Source organism: Mytilus edulis, chromosome 3 (genome assembly GCF_963676685.1).
Source record: "Mytilus edulis chromosome 3, xbMytEdul2.2, whole genome shotgun sequence".
NCBI lineage: Eukaryota > Metazoa > Mollusca > Bivalvia > Mytilida > Mytilidae > Mytilus > Mytilus edulis.
The window spans coordinates 100,050,511-100,057,465 of NC_092346.1; the positions used below are offsets into that span (position 1 = coordinate 100,050,511).

Here is a 6,955-nt window from a genome sequence, read left to right on the forward strand (position 1 = left end):
AAGTTTCATTTCTGCAAATTTGTTGGTTAGTTTAAGTAAACAATGACATCAAAAGCACTATTTTGTGTCAAAGTAGGACTACTTTTAAATACGTTCTAAATTGGAGGGAGTAATTGGTGGTCTGACACCTTTACGTGCCCGGAAGTTGACTGTTTTTCCCGAACTTTTGTTAAAGGGAAGTAAATTATTTTCCCGGACTTTTTCGGAACATCTCTCCGAGTACATAAGAAAATAATAAAGTGTTACGATGACTTCCGAATTAATACTAACAGATATGATGAACAACGAACAAGATCAAGCCCCTAATTTGATTGTTAGTGGTCATAATCTTTAATTTAAAAAAAAACACACAGTCATAGACTATTTGATTTTTTTTAGAAAGGGGGACTGAAAAATATGGAAATATTGTCCCCCCCCCTTTTTTTTTTTTTACTTAGGGTTAACATGACCCATGTTTTGTAATAGTTAAATCAAAGTCAATTATATTTTCGTGGAAAGAAAATATTGGTAAATTTCCTTGCAACCCCCTCCCCCTTTTGCACCAAATAAATAAAAATATCAGATGAATGGCTTAATTTTTTTTAATTCCTCTCATAAGTCAATTTTGTGTGAGTATTTGTATCTTTATAAATTATCATGAATCAATGTTTTTATGAGTATCTTCCTTTGGTTGAATTGTCATCATTTCAGATTCTTTTCCGACTATTGGAAAGTTGCGCCTTTTTGGTAAAAAACAGTCTCCGGGACAAGTTTGCAATTCCGCTGAGTGCAAAAGTTGTCACCTTAATTTTTGGAGTTAAGTCAAAACAAAGTTGATAACTTGGTTGGTATTGGTTCCCTGATATTTGTCCTAAATTTTTTTGGATCTAGCACCACTGTTGAAAAAGTTATGCCCCTTTTTTCAACAATTTCCTCAGAGGAAAAGTACTTTTCCTCAAGGGAAATCAAATTTCCCTGAAGGAAAAAGATTTTTCCTCAAGGGAAATTGTTTTTTCCTCAAGGGAAAAAGATTTCCCTTAGGGAATTTGCTGCATAATTATTTCCTTTGAGGAAATTCTATTTCCTTAGAGGAAATTCTTTTTCCTTAGAGGAAATTCTTTTTCCTTTGAGGAAATTTGCAGCTTCAAATTTTCCTTGGAGGAAATACTTTTTCCTGTGAGGAAATTTGTAGCTTCAAATTTTCCTTGGAGGAAATACTTTTTCCTGTGAGGAAATTTTTGACAAACACTTTTCCTTGGAGGAAAATTCAAGACATCAAATTTCCTCTAGGGAAATCATTGTTCTTCAGATTTCCTCTAAGGAAATTTCTGAAGATCAAATTTCCCTTAAGGAAATGTTTTCCCTTATTTTTACTTGAACATTTCTTCACTACACCATGTATACAAACAGTATGAATATAATTATTACAAGACTGTATAATTGATGCAAATGATATTTAAAACTTTAATAAATGTTTGACTCAACATTTTAATGACATTGAAAATAATACAGTCTGACTGTTTAGATCTAGGTATTGTTTATACTTCTTTTATAAATTTAACTTTGATTTATAATTTTTTTTGGAGCAAATGCTTCTATTTTCTTTGTAATTGTTTCAATGCGATACATTAATAAGCAACCAATTTGAATGTCATACCATTTGTGGTGTTCTAAAGAATTTGTTTATATATTTGCAGATTAAATAATAAAATAAACACTTTTCGTGTTATTTTAAATTAGAATTTCTTCTGTTTCAGCTTGTGTACAGTTATTCAATCCACTACGTAAGAATTCAGTGAATACATTATTCCATTCACTAAACAATTCCCTTCAATTCTAAGAGAAATCATTTTTGCAAATTGTTCTTCAATGATCTTCTTCTGTATATTTGATATGAGGGAGCGATGTAAATGAGTGGATAAAACTGGTGTTCCTTTTTTTAACAACAAAATAGTATTTGTTCAGCATTCTCCTTTCTTTTGATTAAGATATGTTGTTGCTTTTATGCAATAGTGCTTTTGTGTATCTATGATAGAACTCCATTTTGTTTATGGTCATTATCATGTGATAATGTTGAAATTTCCTATTTCTTTTTTGCAGGAAAGCACACATTCCATTTCAAATTAATCCAATTATGCACTATGTAAATAAATTTCAACTATAAGTTTCCTCTTCAGTAATGACCTATTGATCATGAAAACCAAGATGTCTGATCACCTTTAAATACACAAAATAAACAAATAAAATGTTATAAATGGAGAGAGAAACAGCAATAAATGTTTTTCATGTGTATCTTTCCTTATTAAAATACATTAAGTAAACTTGAACTCGAGAAAAATAAATAACTGCAATGTAGACTAGAAAGTATAAAATGCCAAATAAAGTATTCACGAAAAATTAGTTGATTTACAGAAGTCAAGTCCGTGTTTGCAGGAAATTTACATCATTGGTTGTCTGGTGGAGAGTTGTCTTATTGGCAATCATACCACATCTTATTTTTATATAACCTTGCCATATTCCTATTGTGCCTGTCCAAAGTTCAGAGCCTGTAGCTTTTGTCAGTTTAGTCTGACACTAAAATTTAGTGGTTGTTGTTGTTGTTGTTTCATACCGGTCATATTTATTTTTTGTAATTTATTTTGTTATAAACTAGGCAATTACCATGATTAGTTTTACAGTTTGGATTGTTTCAATGTTTCATCTTTAGGTCTTTTATAGCTGCCTACTTTGACTATAGTATAGGGTATGGATTTTCTCATTATTGAAGGTCGTAAAAGGCCTACAATTGCTTTCTCAAAGCCATGATAGTTTTCATATTTAATATACCACATCTTTTAATTTTTATAGTAATCATGATACTAGTAATCATCTTTCAAGTTCAATAACTTGTTTAAAATTAAAAGGTGCCTTACCATTTAGGTTTAGTTGGCTTCTGCAAATTTTACATTGCCTATCATTTCTGCTGTATATAATTTCTCTGTATCTTCTATAGTTCTTGTCCTATACATAAAAGAGTAAAAGTTGAATGACATCTTGCATCAATATTTTTTTCTGTTTAATGTACATTATGTATATTAATGTGTGTTTATAAAAATCTAAACCATGAGTGCTTGATAAGCTTCTTGCCCTTATAGCTGGTCTTTAAGCTTTAAATGAATTTTAATGATCGACTAAAAAACTATGAGCACTGTGCAAATAAGACCACTGCCCTCCAAAAAAAAACAAAACATGCACAAACAGTGGTATTTATTGACATAAAACATGTATATAATTTGGCTCCATTTATAGATATATATCTCAAGTGACTATAAGTTTAAGGCTGTGATTTTTTTAACAAATCCATAAATTTCTAAAACCTTTCAAAGTTTTTGAAAAATGGACAATTTTAAAATAACTTTGCAACAACTAAAGTTCCTTATCTCTGCATCTTATAAAAAAATATACATGATAAATAGGGAATGATACTCCAGCTTGCATATTATTCAAAGTTTTAAAGGAACATAACTGAAGAACGGTAAAAGTTTTACTACCAAAATTTGAAATTGATCTGATTAAAATTGTGATAAAAAGTATTTTTTTAAAGTTTAATAAAATTTGGTTGAGGGAAACTTAAGTGAGAAGGCCGAAACATTTTTTTCCATTTTTAAAGAACATAACTATAGAATTTAGTAAAAGAGACACTACCAAAATTCAAACTAAATCTGTATTTTGTGATGATAAGCATTGTGTATTGATTTCATAATATTTGGTTGAGACAAACTAAATTTTAGAGAACAGGAAACCAAAAATTCAGCATATTTTCCCCATTTCTAAAGGGGCATAACTCTGATACTCTAGTACAGTAACACTGACATCACCAAAATTCAAACTTGATATGAGAATTGTGATAACAAGCTTTTGTAAAAGTTTAATTGAATTTGGTTGAGGCAAACTAAAGTACTGTAAGAGAACAAAAAACAACTTTGGGACAGACGGACAAACGATCTGACAAGTGTTAAACATTATGCCCCCTCCACTTTGGGTCATAACAATAAAAAGGGAGTTTGTCAAGATATAAAAACAATTCACCAAAGTTTCATAAAAATTTGTGAAAGCATTCTTGAGACTATCCTAATCCCAAGTCATGATAGTACAATGACATAAATCAGATTTTTTTTTAAATTAAAAGGAAAATTATAATGTTTATGTTATACAAAAATAATTCACCAAGTTTCATGAAAATTGCTCAAAGCATTATTAATAGTATACGTACTGGAAAAATCCCCCCTTTTATGAATAAAATCCCTAACTTTAAATTAAAAATTTAAAATCCCTAAAAATTAAAAAGGAGCTTAATTATCATGATTATATCAATAGATAATTCACCAAAGTATTATGAAAATTTTATGATTAATGTATTCTAATTCCAAGACTATCTAAGACATGGTTTGTTTGAATTAAAAAAAGTTAGAATAAAGTACCTGCTAGAATTCAGGAGAATTAGACCAAATCAGGCTATCTTCTAGATTATCAGACAATTGACTGTACATAGAAAAGGAATTTTCTTTTTTCTTTTTTCTTATTTAGCTATTTGTTATCTCTGTCCTTAATATATACTGAACTAAGCCATTTTTTCACATATTTTTTTTGTTTTTTCTCTCTTGTGACTTGTTATTTAACATAACAAAAAAACCAAAGGCAATGAAAGAGAAACTGACAATGCCAAGGCAAAACATAAGATGCAGAAAAGAAAAACAAAACAAAACACTAAGCAACACCAACATCACCAAAAAACTAGTGTTGAATTCATGTGCTCAGTCAGTCAGTGAGAGTTCGCAGATCCTGACCTACTATATCTATGCTTAAAAACCTAAAAATCATATAGTTCTTAACATATTTTGTAAATTTATACTCGATTAAAATGGTGTCATAAATAGCATAGACACCTCTGAGTTTTGAGAACCACATGTGTTAATTGTGCGAGTATAATCATTGATAATCATGCACAAGATTGACTTTTAAAAGCCTATATATTGAAATTTTCTGAAAATATTGCATGCATTTTATTAATATGACCAATTTCAAGAAATGCACAAAGATGTGAGATGATTTATATAATTGTAATTTCAGGAATTTACAGTATAAAAGGCTTTTATCCTCACTGCATTTTGCACTTTTCCTAATTCAGGAGCCAGAAGTTATGGCCTTTGTGACCTTTGTATGATTTTTATTTTAGTTTCTTTTTTTTATATTGAAGAGTTTAGTATGACGTCCATTATCACTCAACTAGTATACATTTTTGTTTAATGGCAAGCTTAAGCATGCCTCACAGGCACGGATCCAGGGGGGGGCTCAGGGGCGGATGCAGGAATTTTCGAAAGGGGGGGTGCTAACCCAGGGCACCCAGGGCAAAGGGGGGGTGCAAAACATATGTCCCGATACAAATGCATTGATCGGCAAAAATAAAGGGGGGGTGCGCACCCCCGGAACCCCCCCCCCCCCTGGATCCGCCACTGGGGCTGAAGGTTGGACATGTTGGAACCCCCCTTTCTTTATTGGACGATCAATGCATTTGAATGGGGACATGTAGTTGGACACCCCCCCCCCAAAAAAAAAAAAAATTGTCCTGGGTTAGGAACCCCTCCTTTATATGACTAGATCCACCCCAGTCTCAGGTTGCGGGATTTTCTCGTTGCAATGAAGACCCATCGGTGACCTATGGCTGTTATCTGCTCTTTGGTCATGTTGTTATCTCTTTGATACATTCCCCATTTCCATTTCCATTTTCTTTTCGGTTCTATTATAAATATTAGAAACGAGTTTGGCGCCTTTACAAAAATATAATTGTCTGTGCTGATAGGGGAGTATGTGTGCATACCAATATTTAAATTTTCTAGGCCTTCTTTTTGAATATTTTGTGCATTTCTTGGTAAAATACTGTCAGACCTCGAGTGCTGTTGTTTTACAAAAACGGTCAAGTAATGTAGGGGAAAGAAACTAACTAAAAAGACCAAAATAAGCCACAACTAATGGGGGTCTCATTGGGGGTTCTGTTCACGGATCCCGCTTAGTTACTACTTATTTTTTTAGATTCTCGCATGATGCCATCCCGCGTACACTATGTAGGGGAAGAGTAGGTATATTCGGACACTTGGGTACATTCGGACATTTTGTTTACTAAAGAAATAAAAAATAGATATTCGTCCAATCAAAAGAAGTTTAATCTTTTGTAACAGCTAATCATACGTTTTTTCCTTTCCACTTGCTGTCACCCAAATTACATGTAACAGTACAGAACAAATTATTGGTCAAAATAGCTCTAATGCAAAATCATGTGACAAGGCGCCATTTTTCAAAAACTTAGAATACAGAAACTTCAAAATATCACTGTTGCTTTTTCATTATTTCTGAAGAACATCCGAGAAGTATTCTGCTATTTTTGTAATTTCCCATGTCCCGCTAAACTTCATTTCGCGTTTTCACGGCACAATAATTTGAGGGAGGATAGGACCTTTATCGGGACTGCGGGATCGGGTGTTTTTAAGCTCTGGATTTCGGGATTGACCCTTTCGGGATACGATAATTCTTTTTTCGAATTTCGGGACCTCTGGATTTCGTGTTTTTTAAGCCCGGGATTTCGGGATTTCGTGTCTTTAAGCTCGGGATTTCGGGATCAGTACCCCTTCCTCATAATTTGACTTTCATGTGTCACGTTTACAAAAAATACGCCTCGACAATCCCGAGTCCCACTCAGACCCCCCTTATAGGTACATAATGAATAGTTTACTATGTAGTCAGTAGTCGGGTCAAATACACGGCATGTATACACTTTTAGACGACCTTAGATTCATTTCACAGCGAAAATACTCATTAATATTGAACATTTTAGATCACTTTACATTTAGATTTTATAACTTTTAAAATAAAGACCATATAGATTTAAGATCATTTAATCGAAAGATTATAATTTGTCAATGCGCAACTGTAACCAGGTACT

At 32.3% G+C, this 6,955-nt stretch overlaps 1 long non-coding RNA gene across 1 annotated transcript; it reads right to left on the bottom strand.

Annotated features, from left to right (window-relative positions):
• Nucleotides 1–1,416: 1,416 nt before the first annotated feature.
• Nucleotides 1,417–6,070, bottom strand: LOC139517954 (uncharacterized). The gene is made up of 3 exons (XR_011663244.1): nt 5,837–6,070; nt 2,892–2,979; nt 1,417–2,196 (listed from the first exon to the last, which is right to left on the bottom strand). It is a non-coding gene; the product is annotated as an uncharacterized lncRNA (long non-coding RNA).
• Between the last annotated feature and the right edge of the window lie 885 nt (nt 6,071–6,955).